General features: G+C 38.9%; 1 protein-coding gene across 2 annotated transcripts in view; it reads right to left on the minus strand.

Moving 5' to 3' along the window:
• The window catches only part of Tab2 (TGF-beta activated kinase 1 (MAP3K7) binding protein 2), a 47,143-nt gene that overhangs the window by 23,165 nt on the left and 1,632 nt on the right, over window positions 1-22,346 (minus strand). Inside the window, exon 1 of one of the 2 annotated variants that reach the window (XM_051206013.1) lies at window positions 4,331-4,494. The exons of the other annotated variant lie outside the window; for it this stretch is intronic. The gene's annotated coding sequence lies outside the window, so the exon portion shown is untranslated. Of the gene's footprint in view, window positions 1-4,330; window positions 4,495-22,346 lie in introns of those variants that run through there. 2 annotated transcript variants of the gene reach the window in all.

Genomic DNA, 22,346 nt, shown 5'->3' on the forward strand with positions numbered 1-22,346 from the left:
AGATACACCTTAACAGACTTATTCTGGAAGACTTTCTCTCATAGCAAAAGAGAGACTACTTCCCATGGTAAGATGCTAAACTACCCAGTTCACAGAATTCTGCTCACGGCACAGCAGGATGCCTGTTTCTAAACAAGCCACACTAAGCTTTTTCTAACATACACGATGAATGAACTGCAGTGCTATGAAGCGGGCTAGGATGGTCTCTGGCTAGCAGGAAGTAAGCACGCAGAATTCTTTAGACACCACGACATACTATCATCAAGTTAAGGAGGAACTCTGCTCGTGCTAACAAAACTATCTACATAAAAACATCACTCACCGTTTCACAGTAGCGAGACAATCGTGTTTAACTGCTGTATATGATCTCTCTCTGTCTCTCTCTCTCTGTGTCTGTCTCTCTCTGTCTCTCTCTCTCTCTCTCTCTCTCACACACACACACACACACACACACTTACACACACACTTACTTTGCGGTCCATGCCTAAAGAGCAGACTACACCTAGTTTCGAAGGCTACTATAACAGTACCTACTCTCTCAAGTTCAAATGTTTCCCTTGCCTTCAGCTAGAAATCAGTTTGGTTGTAACATCTATTTTGAAGTGATAAATTTGTTCTACCATAATTGACATATTAGACAATTATCTGAACTTTAACTGTGTTTTGCTACAGTTTCATTTGGGAGAAGCATTATGTAAATTAAAAAAAAAAAACCCTTATGTGGCTGAGAAAACCTGCACCCAAGAACACAAAAAGTACACAAAGCACAGCCCCAACATGAGCCAGCTTTCACCTCTGGTGTCCCGAATTCCCAGCCTCCCCCTGTGTAACAGTTTTCTTTGGTTTCACACCTCTTTGCTCGCTATTTCAGAGCTCACTTCCACAGGCAGATCTCAGGTCTTGTTTGAGGTAAAGTACAATATTTATTATAATATTTACACACATTTCTTGACTTTAACATGAATAAAACTGTACCATCTTTTAAGAAGGTTCTCAGCTTTTAAAACTGTTTACGACTGAAGTTTTTGAGGTCTCTAATCTTACTTTTTTCCTGTCAGTTTTGTGCTGTCGGGGAGTGATAGCCAGTGTTAACAGAGATAGGTGCATGTTAGGCCCCCCTGACTGCCCCAGTTGCTGAAAGAGCATCCTCTCCAGGGCATGCAAAGGGAAGGCGGAGTACTGCCTTCTCCCCAACCCACCTGCACTATCGGGTTCCCGAGGATGGGCTGATATTAGCAGACTTCACCGAGTTATTCTAAAACGATGTCTTTAACTATAAAAAGGACTGATGCGCAGTTGGAATAGTTGGGTGATGTACCATCAGGATCATATTATCTAAGCATACACTCTATTCAAATACTTTATATAAACCAGGGTGGCCTGCAACTCACTCCACCTGACTCCACCTCCTGAGGACGAGGGTTAAAGGGGTGAGTCACCATGCCTGGGCCATCAACATCGTTATTCTAACAAATTACTAAATTTTATTTCTTGAAATATGATGTTATAATTTTAGCAATATAATCTCAAAATATGTTAGTATTTCTATGATAGAAATAAAAGAATTACAGCTATTCAACTAAAAATCTGAAATTCAAGTATTATCACCATTTAAGATAAAAATAAGAATTGCCAGGCATGGTGGTGCATGCCTTTAATCCTAGCCTTTTGGAGTCAGAGGCAGACAGATGTTTTTGAGCTGGAGGCCAGCCTGATCTATGTAATGAGTTCTAGGACAACCAGGGCTATGTAAATAGACCAAAAACAAATAAAACAACAAAAAACTTAACAAACCAAAGAACAATTACTAACACAACAAATATACCAAACCAGTCATCCAAATGCTAATTAATTATTTTAAGTTAGCTATTATGGTCTAACCTAATTTATTTAATAACTTGAAGAGAACAATTAAGTATTACCAAAAACTAGACAACTTTACCAGCCCAGAATAATTAACTTTCCAAAGAAAAACACCAACAGTCAATGTAGAGTGGGTTATGTCCTGTTTTTAAAAAGAAACCTTCCTAATCCCATCATTTGGAAAGGAAGAGACAGGCAGATCTGAGTTTGAGGACAGCCTGATTTACAGAGGAGTTGCAGGGCAGTCAGGGCTAGTCTTGAACACCAAGGGTGAGGGGTGGGGTGGAGAAAGAAAGAAGGAATGCACTGCCATAAGGGTATAAATGCTGACCATGCCTTATGCCTCACTAGCTAAGTTACAAGCTCTTCTTAAAGGAATGTGCAAGTCAGCCACACTTGGCAACTGACGTTTCGTGGTTTTGTGGTGGGTGCTGCCATTTTCTATGGATTAAGAAAAGTACAATAAATTTGAGACAAACATATTGTATAATAGACTACCTTGTATGTATTTTCCACTTCATACCTTATTTTCCAATACTTTAGCATTTTAATATGGAAACAAAGTTACTTTCCAGTGCCCCCTTTCACTGCAATTTTCCAGATAATCTATCCTGGTTATAAATATCATCTTAAAAAGAAAACAGGGACTAAGCAAGCATATTAACAAATTCTTATTTATAGGTAAAAAGAAAAAAAAAACCCCAGAATATTAGAAAAACTCATGTTTTGGTCTTATAACCATACAACATAAGAAACAAATTAACTTAATATATGAAAATGATGATAATAAAGTTAAATATTAATTTACTAGCATGTGACAGCCAGAGGTTGGCTTTCAGGCAGGAGTTGGGCTGCTCCTTACACTATATGGGTCTCTGTGATCAAAGTCCTGTCATCAGGTTTGGTGACAAGCATCTGCCTTTACTAGAGTGATTTCAGTCCCCCTCCCCTTCACTCCAAACAACAATTATCTTCAAGGAGGAATAAATTCTTGCATAGCCGCAGTAAGGAAAATCCTGAGTCTTTTTCTTAGAGGAGTAAGACATCCAATTACTATATATAAGAAACTGATGGAAAATATTAAGATACAGAATTCATATATATTATGAAGCTCTTGATACAAAAAGTAAAAAAATATACCCTTTAAAGAGATTAAAAAAAATAAATGCATAGGGAAGGGTTTGAAGGTAATTTTCAAGGTGTAGTTTAACTTTGTAATCTTTCTTGCTCACTTGTTTTCATTTGGGGAAATAAGTTTCTCCATGTAGGCCAGGGTGGCATCAAACTCATGATTTCAGGCTCTGAGGGCTGTGATTACAGCGTGTGCCACCATACCCAGCTTCCTAGCTTTGTTTCTTTTTTCCTCCTCTTCTTGGTATTCCTTTCTTTATTTCCCCTTTAGATCACTTAATAGGGTAAATACACTCATGTAAGTGTAGCTGCTCCTTTCTAGTTGTAATTCAACATCACTGAACCATGGTTCTTTTAGTTCCCTAAGTAATATAGTATATAATGCTCCTACAGTAACTCATTATGCATTAACACTGGAGATGGAACACTAGGATTACTGGCAAAACCCACAGCTGGAATACAGGATCCCCTTGTTCAATTTTGGGTCATCTCTGGCTTGGATGAAGTTAAAATCAAAAGGTAGGCATGGTTATCTACTCAGCAACTAATTGTTTTGTAGATACTGTTTTAAATATACATAAGCAGGTGAAAATGATTAATGCCCTTGAAAGCCCTAAACCCAACTGACTTGACTCCCTAATCATTAATGAGTAGCTTTTCTTGGTTAAAATCTAATGCACTAGGAAAACCCAGCTTTCACCTTTTTAGTTACACTCTGGGTCAATCATCATAATTTTTCACTTTCGTATTTGGCTTCTTTCAAGTACACACACACACACACACACACACACACACACACACACACGTAAATAGTACATTGAAACAATTAAATACATATAAATATACCATGTACATACAGTGTTTGGTTTTATCTATAAATAAAACCTATCATTTCCAATGACTGGAGAATGTGCTACCTTTCATGTAAACAGCTCATGAAATATAGATCTGGAAAGGAGAACATGCTTCATCCATGTAACTCCCAACACTACTTGTCCCACACGTGAACCTTAGAGAGGGAGGGACCGCTGCTGTCAATGCTTACTTCTCAATGAAGAGCAGAATACCACTTTGCACATTTGCAGAGCTTGACTACATGGTACCTCAGTGCTATTTCCCTTAAGGTGTTTTTTCATTAGTTTGTCACTATTAGCAAACAAATTAAACTAGAAATACTCAGGCAAAGGTTAAGCAACAAGTCAGTGCTAGCCATGTGTTACTAGATGTTAGGGTGGTTACCATGTCACTTGGTTTTATAGCCGGAGAACTTTAAGTTGGAACTGTGTGTTGTTACAGATCACACAGCCTACACTTGAGTGGCCTGACCTTTGCATACCTGGAAATATAAAAATTCAAACTGTAGCTGTCCTTGGTTGGCTCATCTGCAGCTTACAAATGTTTAATTAAGTAACTGCAGTGAGCTCATCTCTACTGGATACTTCTTTTCCAGGGCAGGTGCAGGACCTGGGTCTGGAGCCTTGAAAGCAGAAGAGAAACTACAGTAAACTAGAGGTAAGCAGAATAGGAATGTGAGTAGACAACACTCTGACATGGGGTAGGGAGGCGACCAGGGTGAAGCCTCAAAGGTTTCTTAAATCAGTGGCCAGAAGAAGCTTGTGCTTCCGAGAGGCACACTCTTCCCCGTCCTGGGGAGTGAAAGGCAGCCTTTATGAAATCTCCAGTGGTGCTGCACAGCAGCCTGCCTGCCAGAGGCCAGTGTGATGGTAACAGAGAAAGAAGCAGCAAGACCTATTTGAGCGATACAACTGGAATTATAACCCTTTCACTCTCGGGCTATTTACTCCTCCCTCGATACCAATTTATTCCTAGGTTAGAGTCATTGCAGAGCTTCCTAGGAATGTTTTAGATAGATTCAGGCAATGAACTCCATTCCAAGTTCAGTCTCTGTGTGGCCCTGGCTGTCCTGGAACTGGAACTCACAGAGATTCTCCTGCCTCTGCCTCCTGAGTGCTGGGATACACCACACCTGGCTCAAGTTCCAATGATCAAAAACACCTGGTAATGTAAGAAAGGCGGCAGGGAACAATTTACAAGAAAGATGCGCTTCTTAACTTACTGGAAACTATTTTCCCATCGTCAACATAGCCATTCATTAAAACATTTCTCTTAGACCCACAGCAAAATGAAAAATAAACAGGCAATTACAAAATTAGACGGATGGCAGGTTAGTGGTGGACAATCTCATTAGTTTTCCAGAGACCTGGAATGATGGATGGCCTTGCACTTGAGTCTCAGTAGGCTGGCACCTTCCTTTAGGAGTTCCTCTAAGAAATGATGCTGCGGTGGTAGACTGAAATCTCTGTTCTATCAAACACCAGGATTGTAATGGGACAAAGATGGAACAGTGTGGATACAGGCTTAACAGGTAAACTTCCTGCATTTCTAGTGCAAACACAGTAAAAAGTAGGTTTTTTTTGGGGGGGGGCCAGGGGTGGTGGCTGTGGTGGTGGAATATAAAAGCTTTCTATGTTCTGTGATGGCAAGCTGTAGAGAAAAGGATCCTGCAAGAAAGAAACCTTGGTTCAAAGAAATATGGCCTTGAATTAAAATTTTCTCAACCAAAATTCCCTTTTTATCAAATGGCAGACAGCTGCTCATTTCTGGGCTGCCATGTGACTTTGCTTGTGTGTGTTCATGAGCACCTAAAGTCTGCTGCAAGTCAGGTTTCTAGTACATTCTTCTGTATTTCTCCTGTCTGCTCTATTGCGCTCTGAACAGGTAGGCATACTTAAGCTTTCATTTTCACAAATGCTAAAGCAGCTGCATCACATTCTAAGAGATGTAACTGATTCATCAGCACTGGTTTCTCAGTAACTACAAAACAGTTCAATTCTCAGAGCTGAAGGCAAAGGATGTAAAAATTCACATTTAGGATACAAAGATAGTTTGTAGTAAACAAGGACAAAAATTTCTCTCCCAATAAACAGAATATAGACACAACAACAGTCTTGTTAAAATGTAGCTCTGGGATACAGAACTTAAAAAACCAAAACCAACAACAACACAAGCCCAGGAAAGTAATTAGTCCAAGATAGAACTTAGTCTTTATGTAGTTAAGGCAAAGAAAGGCCTTTTACTACATATGGGCAATAATTTCGCTCTTACTGATAGCACAGTGGGTTCCACAGAAAATTATTATTTACCAAATATGGCTCTACGGTCAGATTACAGCTCCTCTGCCATTTACCAAGTATAAAGCAAGTGTCACAAGCCACAAGGAACTTAAGGGGAAAATAAAAACCACAATTTTCTTTCTGAATAGTTAAAAAAAAAAACCTTAACATGGAAGCACACCACTCAAAACAAAATGGAGAGATAGCATTTTATTTGTATAGTCCTCAGAAAGCAAAAAAAAAAAAAAAAAAGTTCTGAAGGGCTTCCCTGTCACTAACTCTCATGGGGCGGGGGTGGGAGGGGTGGCTTGCACTTAACTACCTGTCATATTTTAAAATTACTCACAGTAACATTTCAGTTATTTTCTTTGCTTTTTCCTATGTATACAATATTAAATAAATACTAAGTTTCTCCCCCTCTCAATAATACCGGATTTTATTTTATTTTTTGGTCTAACTGTATTATGTAGTATTTCCACGACAATGTTATGTACAGTAATACTGGGGCTAAGAAGGATAGCAGGGAGGTTGAGGCAATCTCATTATATAGCCAAGGCTGGTCTGAAACTTGTTAACATTCTGTCTCAGCCTCCTGTGCAATTATAAGCAACATCTCACCTAGTAGTCTGTGAATTTTGTTAGAAATTTAGCATTTTACTAAACATCAAAATGGGAGTTCTAGAATATTACCATTTCTAGTAACAAAATGGTGGCTTCTGGTCTAAGATGTGAAAACGTAGGAATATCTCTCTAGTCTTGTTTTACTAAGGACTCAGTAAAATAAATGTTAAAATTCCCTATTCCAGTTTTTGGCATTTTTCAAGATATCCACACCCATGCTCACCATTGACATGAATTAATTTGCAGTATTATTCTAGTGATGTAATGCAGGAGTCCATTTGCTAAGTTCATTAAGCATTTTTTCATTAACTTTCCCGAGACTTGTCTGCAGTCTCTTAATCTATTTCACTATCATGGTGTGCTTGGATTTGTAAAAACAGCTTCAAAGTTCACTATTTCTTCATGTTCTGAAACAGTTACCCAAGGCTACAAGCCTTAAGACAATTCACTTAGAAATTCAAGAAAGAATTCAAAGTCTCTAAGGTCTGGTTTCTCAGCAAGGCTGGCATTTGCGTTTTCCGTGAGACCGCGCCCTCGTCACATCTCCCCTGAGAAAGTATCCCTGCCTCTTTTCAGTATTCTCCTTTAACCTTCGAACACGCAGATCCTCTCAGTCATCTTAAACACACTGCCACATGCACACACCAAAGCTGCCAGGTAAGTCCTAAAGTTATTCAGCAAGTATTAATTCACAAAGCTACTTTCTTCAACTCGCGGATGTAGGTTTTACTGTCTACACCCTAGTCTATCTAGTAGGAAGCCCACAAAAAACATAGAAGAAACCACAATGAAACAACACAATTAAACAATATTCACTAGGCTCCTTGTCTGCTTGCCACTCCCACTAAAACCTACTCCTAGCCCTTCCCCAGTCGGGGTTTACTACATCAGAGGACACGAACCGTTTGGTTGTCTGAAGAAAGCTACAGATTCCCTCACAGTGGCTCTGAATGCATAAAGTACTCCTGACTAAAGATAGCCAAACATGGACACGTGCTAATAGTGGAATCGAGAATAGTGATTATAATAGAGACTGGGACCAGAACATCAATGAGGGTTCGGGGGAGAGTTTGGTTTCAAAAGCACAAGATGAATGCCTAGTAGGGAAAATGATAGCAAAAACAACACAGCTATCTTTAAAAAAAAAAAAAACCAAAAAAGACAGGGTTTTACTGTGTAGACCAGGCAGGCCTTGAACTCAGATTTATCTGCCTCTCTGCCTCTGCTGCCAGAGTGCTTGGATCAAAGGCATGTGCCTACATTTGATGGACTAAGCTCTCACACGGCTTAGTGGCAGGCCTTGGATTCGAATGTGGGTTTCTGATTCATTCTGAAGCTATTAAGCAAACCCGGTCTCTGTCTTTTACAAAAGATTTAATATGCAAAGTAGGCACACATGTAGAAGGTTCTCTATTTCAGAAGGCAAAGAAACATGAAATATAAAGAAATACTTGGAACTAAAAATATGTATTTATTACCTGATGCAGATTTTCTAAAACTCTCCATACAAAAATCTATAAATACAGATTTGCAGGTTAAGCTTTAATTACTTTATGCAAGTAGTTTTATCTAGAAGTATGATAAGAATGATGTCCTATTAATTTACTATTAGTTGCAGTTTTCTTCAAATAGCTCTAACAACTTGCTTCACCTATTTCACATAAAACTGTAAAAACTAATCTATGGCCTGAAGGTGGGGTAAGATGACAGTGGTGACATTGGTATAGCTTCTAAGTCATCTTCAGACAGGGCACAGAGATCTCAAGGAGACTAGGTATGAAGGCAGGAAATAAGGAATTGCTCTCCACGTACTAAGCTCTGCTGTTGGCTATGACTAAAAAGAACATACTTTTTCCTAAAGACTTAGACTAACGGCAATGGAATTCAGACAGCGAGGGAGAGAAAGGGTGGATCTGGAACAAGTAAACCAGCATCCCCACAATACACACAACCAGTCTAAACAACTCAACTAAAACTCTGCCTCCTACCCAATTTATTTCTATTCATTATAAGCAGTGAGGCTCTGAAGCCAGGAACCCCAGAGTCCTATCTATGATTCTTTGTTATCTTCAAATAATCAATAGCAAAGTTTCACAGATCACTCTCAAGGTTTCTTATATCCATCTCTCTATTCCCTCCTTAATGTTCTGGTTCAGTTGTACCTTAATAAGCAATTAACAACTTCCTATCTGATACCTTGTCCTACTCAACAGCTTTTCTAAGCTGTACTTTACAATTGCAACAGGCCTACTAACTGCCTAAAATACAAAGTGGATCACACCATATCCTTCCTGTGAGAAGCAAGGGATTTTATAGTTGATTGACACAGAGAGTTTTGACCTAGGGAATGCAAAAGAGGAAACCTAAGGAGGAAACTTGAAAAACAAAGTCAAGAAGGCAAGAAGGTTAGGTCCATGACAGAAGAACTAGGATCAAGCTCATTGTACTGGTTCATGCCTGCGTTCAAACACTTGTAAAACCCAAGGCCAGTTTAGGCTATAGGAGACCTATTTAAAAAAAAAAAAAAAAAAAAGTTTTGTTTTGTTTGTTTGCTTGTTTAAGTATCAAGAAGGTCAAATAAAGAGGAAGTTTAAAGCTTTTGATAACAGTAAGTGCCAGGTACTCAAGTGATTCAAGATGCTTATTCAAGAGGCTTAAACAAGGTCACTAAATATTCTTATCTTGGTGTCAACAGTATCAGACAGCACCATATACTCTATTAGTCTGTAACAGACTGACTACTTATCTGTAAAGTGTGTACACATGCACACTCCCATACATACACTATACATCTGGGAATGAAAATATTTTAGGGCTAGCAGATAGCTCGGTTGAAAGGACCGGGTTTGATCCCCAGTACAGATATTTTGGAAAAGCCGGGCGTGGTGACCTGACTTTGCAATCCTAGCCTTTGCGAGGCAGGGACAGGTGGATCCCTTGGGTTCTATGTCTAACCTAGCTGAATTGGTGAGCTTCAGGCCAGTGAGAGATCTTGTCTCAAAAGCACCGTGGACAGGTTCCTATAAGGGTCACTGCAGGTGCTCCTCCGCCCTCCACATACATGTGTGCCCATGCACAAATGGGACTTACAAATTACTTACTAGCCTGTATTTAAATGTACAATACAATAGTAAAGGCTCAGAGGTTTTGTCTTATTATAGGTCAAAATGAGCTACGGAAATGTTTTATAAGCATAATAACCAACAAAGAAAATTTTGTTTTACACCTACATGTGCTGTTTACCTGCAAATGGAGAGGATTAGATAGAAAACAGACCACAGAAATTTCCTAAAAGACATGCTACTATGTATTCTATTCAATGAGCCCAGACTACCATCTGCAATGTGCAATCAATCCATTCAACAGTGTCCTGGCCCAAGGAGAAGATGAGTCTGCAGAAGGCAAATGCATGGCTCACTGGGCTTGGGTTGGTGATGGTGTTGCCATGGCTCCACTCTACAGCGGTGGCATTGAAAGCATCAAGGTCCTACTCAGAAAAGACCCAATTACAACCTGCAATCCTAAATGCTTTTGTTTTCAAAGTCAAGTACATGTACTAGCTTTAAACTTTTGGTAGGCTGTGTGCATTATTCATTCATAAATATTTAATAATTTTTCATGCCCTAAGGCATTGTATTATAGTGTTAAAGGACTATTTGGGACAGGTAGGTTGTTACTGCAACACTCGCTGTATCCTTGCAGTATACTCAATGAACTTCCCTATTTCCAAAAGAAAATATTTAAAACAGTACAAGATACTGAAAATTTAACAAGTAATTACTGAATGCATTGGTAAATCCTGCAAATAAGAGTAAATAAAGCAATGCCGGCAACACATAAATCACCAGTAAGAAAAAAACTATGCTAGAGCTAATGATCAGTTACAGCAGGGAAAAATGATGGTGCTTTAAAAACACTGTCCAGAAAGATAATCTGGAACTAGACGCCCTCGCCCACAGGGAGTTGACCACTGGGGCAGATAGGGAGGTGGTGGTTTTCCTGACACACAGAAACCTGGCTTTCAAGATTCCTGAGGAATGCTGAGTAGGCTTCTGTTAACTCAGTGACAACCCCTTCACCCCTTCGGTTTACCCAGTCAGAGTCCTTCCTTCTGCTTGGGACATTGTCACTGGTACCGCCATTTTTGGGACTCACTTTAGACTTTGTAGACCACCTCCCAGGTATTTTTACTTGTTTTTGGTTGGGTTTTACTTTTTATTTTACTTCACTTTTTTTGAGACACTCTGAGACCATGTTTCACTATGTAGCCTGGGTAGTCTAGAACTCATTGCACAGGCCAGGCTGACCTCAAATTAAAAGATCCACTTACCTCGGGGATGTACTATATCATACCTGGCTATGTGTTTGACTTCTGAAAGATTTACTTACTTCATTTTTATGTGTTCTTAACTGCTGAGCTATCTCTCTAGCTTTGTGTGTCATTTTATATGTGTTTCATATATTTTAATAAAAATATAGTTATACCATAAAAAAAGCTATTGTCCAGAAGTTAAGTGTAAAGAAATCTGAGTGGGACCCAGATGTGACTGAGGTAACTCCTTCCCTTCACCAGATGATTCTGAGTTGTATCAGCTCTTTCACATCCTGGCTTTTCCCGTCTCTCTGAATGGTTTTTATGTACATGAAATGCTGTCAGGGAATACCATCTAGGGACTTAACAGCAGTGTCAAACTCTTCACAGAACACACAGGGCTACTTCAGTTTATAAAGGCTTAGGACAAAGCTCTAAATTATTAGTAAAAATACTATTAGATGAGTAATATTACAACCATTCACCTACCAAATAAATATGGTTCAAGATAAATATAATCTTCAAAATATCCATCCTCAAAATTATCTCCCAACAATTTCTGGCATTCTTAACATTCAACTATCTGTTGGTAAACACAACCAATCCACACTTTCACAAAGTTCTTCAGTTTGCTACCAAACAAAGTGTACTAAACAGAGAGGAATTACAACCCACAACAAACCTATCTATATTACCTCAACTGACAAGTTTTTATTTCTAGTCTGAACCTCTTACCTAAATTCCATTTTAAGTATTGAATGAATGGCCTACTTCATCTTACGAATTGTATGTCTAGACGGCATTTCAGAGCCAGCGATTGCCTAGCCCAGTCTAAACTTGCCACTTCCCCCTCTTTCCAACTCAGTCAACAGCAGGTCCACGCTTCCAATTGCTTGGGCCAAAACCCTTGGGAGTCATTCTTGAATTTCCTCTCATGCTTCACATATAATTCATCAGCAATTCCTGCCCACACAGGGCTTGAAACACATCCACAATCTGACCTTTTCTCACCCTTCATTGTTACTGCCCTGGGTCCAGCCACGACTGCCTCTCATCTGGACCACTGCAATCACTTTCAATACAGCCTTTTTTTCTTACATCTTTGTTCTAGTCTCAACCTATTTCATACAGTGCAGAGTATATGTTTAAAAAGGGAGTGACCTGTTTAAAGAAAAGACCATAAAACCAGTTACTGATGTATATAAAAAAGTATCTGACATTGTCCAAAACCCAGTCATGATAAAAGCTTTTAATCAAACCAGAACTTTCTAGAAAGGGAACTGATAAACAGCACCTACAAAATCAATGTAGCCAACACATCCTTTGTGGTCCAAGACTGAATATATCCTAAGACCTGAAAAGAGCTAGCCAGAGCTGTAAGGAAAGACAAGAAATAAAAGGCACACAAACAGAAAAAGAATTAAAATGGTCTGTGCTCACAAGTACATAGAAAACTCACAAAATTTACTTAAAAACAAACAGTAGTTTTCAAAAGTCTCAGAATACAATCTGTATCCACAGCAGTCAACTATATTGATATATGGTAACATATACAGCCCCTTACAACTGCCTGTAAAGTCTAGGCATAAATCTAACAAAAATGTTTACATGCTAAAAACTACAAAATAAAAAACAAAACAAAAAGACACAGCAGCAGCAACAACAAAAAAGCACTACATTCAGGGACTGAGTAGATAAAGAAAGACTCTCCATTTTCTTCAAAACTTACCTACAAATGCAGTACAATTATTAACAAAATCCCAGTGGTACATTTTTTAAATATAGAAAGGAAATAGAACGACCAAAATAAAGTTAGAGAAATTTGACAATTTACTATACACTTAAAGTAATCAAAATAGCAATCAAAATAGGTGGGAAGGTCAGATCCAAAGAGCAAAAGGAAAGAAAAATCCAGCCATGTGATTTTTGTTAAAGTTGCAAAAGCAATTCATTGGGAGCATAGTTTCTAAAGCAAATTATGTTGAAACAAATAGTCATTCACAAGCCAAAAAAACTCAACCTAAACATCAAAATAGATGACACATCTTTATCGTCATATATAAAAATTTTTGGCAAACTTTTACAATAGGAATGAGAACAGCTGAGGGGATGGCAAGAAAGGTACAATCCATAAAAGACAGAAATGTAGAAATAATGAATAGCTAGAATTCATCAAAATTGCAAACTACACTGTTAAGAGGATAGAGAGAAGTCACAAGCTAGGAGAAAATATTCGCAAACCACTAACAGGAGGCTTGGATCTGGATGGCATAAAGACATCTCTAAACTCAGTAAAGGGAAATAACCCAGTTAGAACACATATTTACATCATTAGCTATTAGGGAAATACAAACTAATCTATGTTGTGATGTCACTTATTAGATCGACAGTACCAGGTGCTGATGGAAGCCAGATTTCTCTTACATTGCTAGGTGCAATGTAAAATGTCATAATAACTCTAAAAAGGTTTAGATGTTTTTTATAATAATGAATCTATTTTCACATTAAAACGTACAAAACTGTTCACAGTAAATCCACCTACTTACCTATGTATGTACATAGCAACCATCTACCCATCTTTACCGTTGGGAACTAAAGATTATATGATTTGGAGAGGAGCTTGTACTAAACAATGGTCAAAGAAGAATCACCCATTCTATGCCCTTGACAAATGTATCAACAGTTCATTCCTTGTTAATGCTGAGAACTATACTGTTTGATGTACCACAGTTTAACCATACACGAATTTGAAGGACTGGGTTCTCTAATTAGGGGTTATAGAAATTAAGCTGGGACTTGTATTCATATTTCACACAGAAATTCGATGTTAAAGCTTTGATTATTGTTACCTGGCTACTTGCTCTCCCACACACATCTGAACACCCTTACCCCTCCCACATATTCATATGCCACACCTGTGACGTCTAGGTGGAACACTGATTTTCTGTGTCACGTTCTTTTCTGACGGGTAATAACCATTTGGTACACTTCACTATCCCCTCCTGGCCGCATCTCATTTCCTGTTAATAGCAGCTTATTACTGTCACCTGTCTCATGCAGCTCACCTGAGTAATTGCACACAATTTGGCAACTTCTCAAAAGCAAACCTTTCCCAACAGTTTTTTTTTTTTTTCCTGCTGAAATAAGCAATGTGTCTTTTGTAAAAAGTGGTACTTTTGTCCAACAACATAGAGAACTGTGAGGAAACCTCAGAACCCTCCAAAAGAGAAAAACCAGTCTGATTCTCCACTCCTACCTTGGTACACTATGTGCACACCCACCAAACAACCCCAAACTTTATTTTTGTAAAGTCAACCTGGAGACTAACGCAGGCTTAAGTAAACTGTAGTACATCCAACAATAGTATGCTTCTCAGCATTAACAAGGAATGACTATATTCATGTAACAGTTTGCATGGATCAAGGGCACTAGGTAAATTCAAACCAAAAAGCTAATCTCAAAAGATAACAATGTATATAATTCCATTCATGGGATTTTCAGTTATAAAATTATAGTGTTATTAGGAAACAAACTGGTGTTTGCCAGGGGCTAAAGTTGAAGACAACTGCTACACATCATTTCCTATTCCCCACTTAAGGCACCGGCCTTCCAGCTCCTAGAAGGTGGCAAATAGGCTCCCATGCATAGCCCTCTGCACTTGCTACTTCTTACATCTGGAAACACTTATCATCATCATTTCATATTCAAATATCTGCTCAAATGCTATCTACACACAAAAAAAATCCTATTTTCTCCCATGTAACCAGAAATCATACCCCCCCCCCTTTCCATGTTCCCTTGGTCTGTTCTGTACGGGTGAGTGCTGTCAGGGTTCACCGGGAACTCAACCCAGGCATGTGTGAGCTTCACCTCTACTTCATGCTCAGTACTCCCTCCTCAAGGCCATTACCAACTCCTTCCTTAACCTCACAGCTCAATTCTGATCCCTGTCAACTCTCAAAAAGCACAAGGCCTGCATTTCCTTCTAACCCAGTTCCACTGTAGCCAGTCTTCAGTAACAAGATGAAGTCGGGCTTCTTTACAGAGTGCACGAGGTCCTTTATGCTGTCTTCTTCCTAACTTTTCTGGTTACTTTCCACTTCCAATACCATCAGGGCTCAGTGTATTGTGGAACTAGTCACAATTTATAGACCTCCTACCTTCATGTTTTAGGCAAGCTTCTTTATGTGTGAAATGGCATCGCTTCCTGAGAGTAAGTGCACTGTTTCTTATGTTGTGTTGTTTTATTGCGTACTGCATCAAGCAATCCCTCCAGTGATTCCTAAAGGACTTTGTTTAACTCAGTTACAGCATTTGTCACAATAGATCACACTCTTCGGCATACATGTCTCTAGAGCAAGGGTGATTGCGGTAATCTGCCCATCCCCTTTACCTAGTAAGTACCCAATGCACAGCACGGATCCAAAGCGTTTGAATTAGTTGTAATAATAAAGAACAGACAAGCCATAGACTAAATTGTAACATTGGCATTCTTTTATTGTGACACCATAGACACACTGAAATACTGATTAGTTCCTACATTTAGTTATGATCTAGCTCAATTTTCCCATGGACTAGTTGTCTTCCTCAAAAAGTACTTCTTGTTCTACTTTCAGAAGTACAATACTGGTACTGGACAGTCACCCTCTGAATGTATGTCACTGTTCACGAGCGGAAAATCTCATGAAGAGAATGAGGATGTCTCACTCAGGCCAACCAATCACTTCAGTTTGAAAATCTCTAAGCATGCAAGTATACTTCTATATGCGAGAAAGTAGAACCACCCTATGTGGAAGTGGGAATTTTCTTTTGAAATCCCCATTTCCATTTGTGTTTATTTTTCCATTTTCTGGGAAACCATCAGACAGACAGCAGAGTAAGAGGACTCGAGGCAACTCTGCTGTTACATGCAAGTCATTGAGTAAATGGTCAGCTCAGTTCATACAAGAACACTGGTGTTTGTGCTCAGTGGCTTTAAGCTGAAAGGGTAACCTGCTCTGAATTCTCTCGTTCCCTTTTGAAACAGTTTTATGTATCCAAGCTGGACTCAAATTCACCATGAATTTAAGGATGACCTTGAGTTTCTCTATCATCATGCCTCCAGTCCCAGTTACAAATATTCTTTTTTTTCTTTGTTTTGTTTTGAGACAGGGTTTCTCTGTATATCTCTGGCTGTCCAGCAACTTACTCTGTACACCAGGCTGGCCTCAAACTCACAGAGATCTGCCTATCTTTGCCTCCCAAGTACTGGGATTAAAGGTGTACAGTACCACAGCCTGCCTGGTTACAGATATTCTTAAATCTTTTTTTTTTTTTTAAATCAAAACTGTCCATGCCTTCACTGTCTACTTCTCTATAAGTATGTCTACTCATGGTAAGCACCAATAAAAACCTATAATCTGTAAAGGTTAGTATAAAGTAAAAGCAAAGACACAAATAGCTTACAGAACATCAAGAATAAGGAAGTAGGGTTGGGATGATGGTTCAGCCCTTGAAGACTAGGCTCACAACCCCTTCCCCAGAGAGACGACGGAGGCAAATACATATCCACACAAGAAGCTTCATATGTACAGTTGAATATTATTTTTAAAAGTATAGAATTCATTTTACATTTTTGGTACTACTCATTGATGCCTACTAGTTTCCAGGTAGATACAGTGCTAGGTAAAATAAGAAATACAGAGTATATAGTTAAGATTACTGTGTAAATTAGATAATACAACATTCATTTGTCTAAGTCTTGGCTCAAAAAGTCTGAATGAGGTCTGGGGAGATGGCTTAAGCCATTAAGAGCACAATTTGCTCTTAGAGGACACCTGAATTTGCTTCCCAAACACCCACATCAGATGGATCTCAATGGCTGGAACTCTAGGTCCAAAGCATCTGACTCAGTCATGTGTACAAAAAATCTACACACATAATTAAAAAGGAATATTTTAAAAAGTCTGACTGCTAACAGCAACCGAACTCCAATGATAACAGGGCAGTTAAACAACAGCTATTTAATAACTCTTAAGTAATTTGAAATTGGACTGACATGATCTTAAAGCCAGATCTTTCCTTATAAAGCCTCCAATACTCTAAAATGAAGGTATTTAATTGATGTGACACAGACTGACAATCTGACAAATCAGCAAAGAGATTAGATTGACTCAGAAGCAGTGTTATCCCAGTTTTGGAGAGGAATGAAATCACTGGTAAACCCAGCTCATTAGAACTCAGACTCCATTGGTTTCTCTGCCTAAAAAAACCCCTGCAAATTCAACTTGTTCAGATGAATTTTTCATTTGTATTTACAAGTATTTTCTCTGGCTGATAAATAATGACAAATCATCCCACTGAGTGATCATAGGTTCTGTACTGACGTGACCAACAGTATGTATCACTGGCTCACCTGACTTAACAGTCAGGAAGCCACCATGATACGCTCAATTCTGCTAACACTATAAAGTTAACATTAATATATAAAAGGTCAAGTGAAAATTTCATTAATGCAAATAAATGTGAGTAAAATGTTAACACTCAAAATTAGTCGTATTTAATAACTCAAAGTAATTATCAAACTGGGAAGTAAAAATTCACTAATCAAAACTAGTCTCTAATGGTTTAATGGCCATGCCCTTTTCTATTAAAAGGGTCAGCATTCACAATTCTACTAAAGCTCTTATTTCTCTACATTCTTGCCTTCCACCTTCCCTCCATGGATTTCCCCACCTCTCAGTAGTATTTAGTTTCTAGGACTTCAACTAGGACACCTGAGTTTAGTCCCATATGTTTTCCTTAAGTGAAACAAGAATGCCATTAAAAAAAAAAAAAAAAAAAAAAAAACCAAAACCAAAAAACCCGGCAAATAAAACAGTAGAAACGCTGTATTTCTGCCCTCTTCTGCTGTACTGTATGAACCAGACTTTCTTCTGGAGCCTCAGCAGTTGACGGACACCTTACACTGGCACTTCTGCCCACAGCTGACTGACAGTAACAGCAGCACAATCAACAGAACCAGACCCCCAACTAGCTCTTCACTCATTTCCCAAATAATAGTGCAGTATGACAGACTTGCAAAGGCAGCACTGTGTGTACACTTTGTGAGTGTGTGTGTGTGTGTGTGTGTGCATGCACCTGCCACAAACGTGTGGAGGTCAGAGGTCAGCATGTACGATTCTCTCCTACCACGTTGGTCCATGGGACCAAACTCAGGTTGCTAGGCTTGTCTACATACAGGGGCTTCCACCTGCTGAGCCACCTCTCCGCCCCAGTAAAAAATTTCACCTTTCCTAATCCGAGAAATGTTTTATGTAAATGGCTCAAGGATTTTTTTTTTTTTTTACCTATATAGCTTTAAATTTTATGGAATCTAGAATTTATTATTCATCAGGTAGAGAATATCCTGCATCAGAACAGAAGGCTGACCAGTGTGAATATTTAAAAACACAAAGAACGGTCAATACTAAAGAAAGTGCTGGGAACGTTTCTCCCTTTTCTGTGGAAACACCAGCATCTTCAACATCAGGAGCTGAAGTAAAAGGGTGGGCTGTTTAATTCATAAAAGTCGGCTCAGATCAACAGGACCACTGAAACTACCTTAGAGGGATTAAATAAACTTGACCTTTAAGTTAGTTAAGGTATATAATTACACATGAATTATTTTTCTGTTTTGCCTTTAAAAGCTGTTAGATCCCACAGGGTGTGGTACGCATGCCTCCATTCCAGTCACTTCCATGTCTGAGGCAGAAGCAGAAGTTAGAGGTCAGCTTAGACAACTTGGCCAGACCTTGTCTCAAAATAAGGAAAATAGAAGGGGGGGGGCCTCGGCCTTCATGGTAGAATGCTTGCCTAGTGTGCATGAAGTTTGGTTCTCCATACAGGAAGAGGTATTAATTATTACCCCTTTTCATGTTCATCCAACGACAGAGGAACTGTTAATAAACAATTGCCTCAATGCAAACAATCAAGCCATTCCTTTAGGTTTCCAGGATTCTTCTTTCTCAAAAGTTTTGCTAGACTTAAACATGACAGTTATAAGATTTTACCTAACAATTTAGGCTGTGCTTTAAAAGTAGAAGCTCAACCAGGCAGAAGGACGGCCATGAATTCTAGACTCATACACTCAAAGCACTTAAGTCTAGAGTAACCTATAACCTTCCACACACAGGCACTTACTGTTAGAGAGCAGTGGTGTACACAGCACACCGTTCATCTCTTCACTCTGCAGGCAGAGACAGGCACATCTCTGTGTTCAAGGCCAGTCCGGTCTACACAGTGAAACCCTGCCTCAAAAACACAGATGTCCAATACAAAACACTCAGCATACACCCTGCTGAATTCCTAGCTACAGGCCAAGAATGGCCCCGTGTGTGAAGAAGGCTACAAGGAAAGGAAGACATGGTCTATCCCGAGTAGTTCAATTTAGTGACCTCCCAGTGCTATAAAGATTTGCAATTTGAATGGCTATTCAGATTATCTTCAAAACCTCATTCACAAGTGGCGCATTTCACCTTTGCAAATGTTTTAATTAATTTGTAAAGTCTTTGAAACACCCTTGTTTATACAATAAAGGGAAAACTGACAAGCGAACATTTTACTGAACATTTCCTATGTGCCATGCATACACTGGGCTAAATGTTGACCTGGAATTTTATAAGGTACTCGCTGTCCATTTGTCAGTGTTTAGATCCAGGTTATCGACCTAGATGACAGGCCCACAATGCTCCTTCACCAGAAGGCTGTAATGGTCCTCCTGTGTTACACTGACTAGATGACATACATCAGTTCTCCAGCAAGCACCAGGGACAGTCTGTTCTTTAATTAACATTATACTACTGACCAGGCTGCTTCAAGTGGCCAAATGAAATGTAGATGTAACAATGTCCACATAGTGCTGGGAGAGCCTGCTGCAGTCACCAACTCAAACATGTTTATTTTGCAGAGTTCCAGAAAGGCAATAAACAAAAATGGTACAAATTACCCACACTCCACTGCATATGACCTGCATATAAAATGTACCACTTAATCATCAGAAACCTTAGACGATTTATCTTACAAATTAAAAAACAGGCCAGGAGGAGAAGCTTAAGAAATCCTAACTGGCCCTAAACACAGTGGCAAAGTGGTAAATGGCCAAAAGGAGGGTTCAAACAAGGATGGTAAATTCCAGAATTTTCTACTGAGTCACAAAGTAGCTTTTTAAAATACTAACAATAGGAAATCCCTACTAATTGAAACTCTGTAACAATTTGTAATTCTTGAAGCACAAATACAATATTGCTTCCAAGTTCTAAAGGATATTCTTAGTGTAAGAAAGGACACTGGATAGTTCTGTTTTCTGAAATCAAGACTGGTCCTCACTGCAGACCTCAGATCTAACAAGCACTGTTCATTGGGCCCCTTCCCTGTTTCCTCCCCCAGTGTTTTGGCCCCAGACACGCTTCACTTATATTATTTGTTTATTATGTCTTCTATCACCAACATTTAACTATATGAGAACAGAAAATCCTATCTGTTATTCAATACTGCACCTCCAGGATCTAGAGGCGTCCCAGACACTAGTAGGTCTTACCAAAAGGAAATGAAAAGTTGGTCTGCAGTAAGAATTCAATGATCATTAGCACCATTCTCTTTACTACCCACGTCTGTTGTACCAAATTCTGAAACGGAACTGATGGTTACAAATATGAGGCAGGCCAGGTGTACACCTGTAGTAGGAGGCTGAGGCCAGCTAGGGCTCAAGTCAAGACCTCATCTCAAACAAACAAAATGAATGAGCTCAATAAAGCAGCCACATGCAGCAAAGCCTTCCTTCTCAGAAATCACTGGAAGATGAAGGTGAGGAGCTGCACAAATTAAGTTTTCAATTAATGTACTTTTTAACTGGAAAAACTTAAAACCATCTCACAGAAATCTTCAAACATCAACAACTTGTCAGCTAGGAATTCTCACCATGCTCAGGACATGATGGGAAAACACTCTGCAGAGTCAAGAAAATCTAGGTGAAATATGTAACCCCTCACCCCCATTTCCTTTAGAAATCAAAAACTAGAAGGCTGAATGTAGGTAAAACACCACTTATAGTAAACAGGCTGTTCTGAGAGATGAGGACCTTAGAAAACTGAAAGACAGAACCTCCTTAATACTTGTCTCCAGTTACCAAACTCAGATAAGTATCTCCAAGTTCCTTACCATCTGAATATAGCGTGGGAGAGCCCATTAAAAGAAAGAAGAAACCTCCTTAATCTAGTCCAGCCGTCATTTCCCTGTACTTGCAGCCATCACTACTCACATTTCCATATCCCTGTAAACTGTCCGCCCAGTCCTCTACTAGGCATCTTCTCTAACCCTGCAGTGTGCCGATCTCCACGCCTGCCTCTACTACAGCATAACCCTCGATGCTAGTTAGAAAGTTCTTATTAAAGAAAGATGTCAAAAGTCAATCAAAGCAAACAAACAAAAAAAAAAAATCACTGCTGCTATGTGAATCTAGTCAAGCAGATATAATAATGAAAGTTAAAATTTTAATCTATGAGCCTTACATGTGATAAATAATTCCAGGAACTTAAAAAAAGATAGTAAAGCAAAACTTCTTTTCTAAAGTACCCTGATATTCATAAAAATAAACACTCAGCGTGTATGTGTGTGCACAACTTCAGTTTCAGAAGATTCATCCGACAGGGGCTTTTGTAGCATATACCTCAGAGAGTCAAATCTATATACTTCATGCTTAGCTCTCAAAATGAAGGCACCTCACTGGCAATGGCTTTCTAAACAGTTCTTTGGAATTTTCCTCACATAGAAGTAGAATAAAGCTTTAATTTCTGTCATAGTGACTTTTGCCAGAATATAAAACACTCAATATCAACATAATTAGGGGGCTAGGTAGTACCCACCTAACTATGCAGAATTGCCTCATTTACTAGGCGTCATATCCTTAGCTAAAGACAAGGGCTTCTTTCCACAGAATACCAAACACAGGTGGCTCCTTCAATCAAATGGGATCGACTTAAAAGCTGCTTTTCAGGAAGCATGTCATTTGCACCTCTGATCATTTCAACCATTTATTAACGAACTACACAGACACCGGTTCTATTATGAGAGCTTCCAGAAGGTTTTGGATGGTGATATTTCATAGTGTTCTTTGGAAACCATTTCTAACTCAGAAAAAAAAAAATAAATAAAACAAAAACCCCCTATTTCATGAAACAAAAAGGGAAATGAAGCGATGGTGTGCATGTTAAGAGGATAAGGCAGTAATTAGCATATTGGCTTTCAGTTTGATTCTTTAAGGTTGAGAA

Source organism: Phodopus roborovskii, unplaced genomic scaffold, assembly GCF_943737965.1.
Source record: "Phodopus roborovskii unplaced genomic scaffold, PHOROB, whole genome shotgun sequence".
NCBI lineage: Eukaryota > Metazoa > Chordata > Mammalia > Rodentia > Cricetidae > Phodopus > Phodopus roborovskii.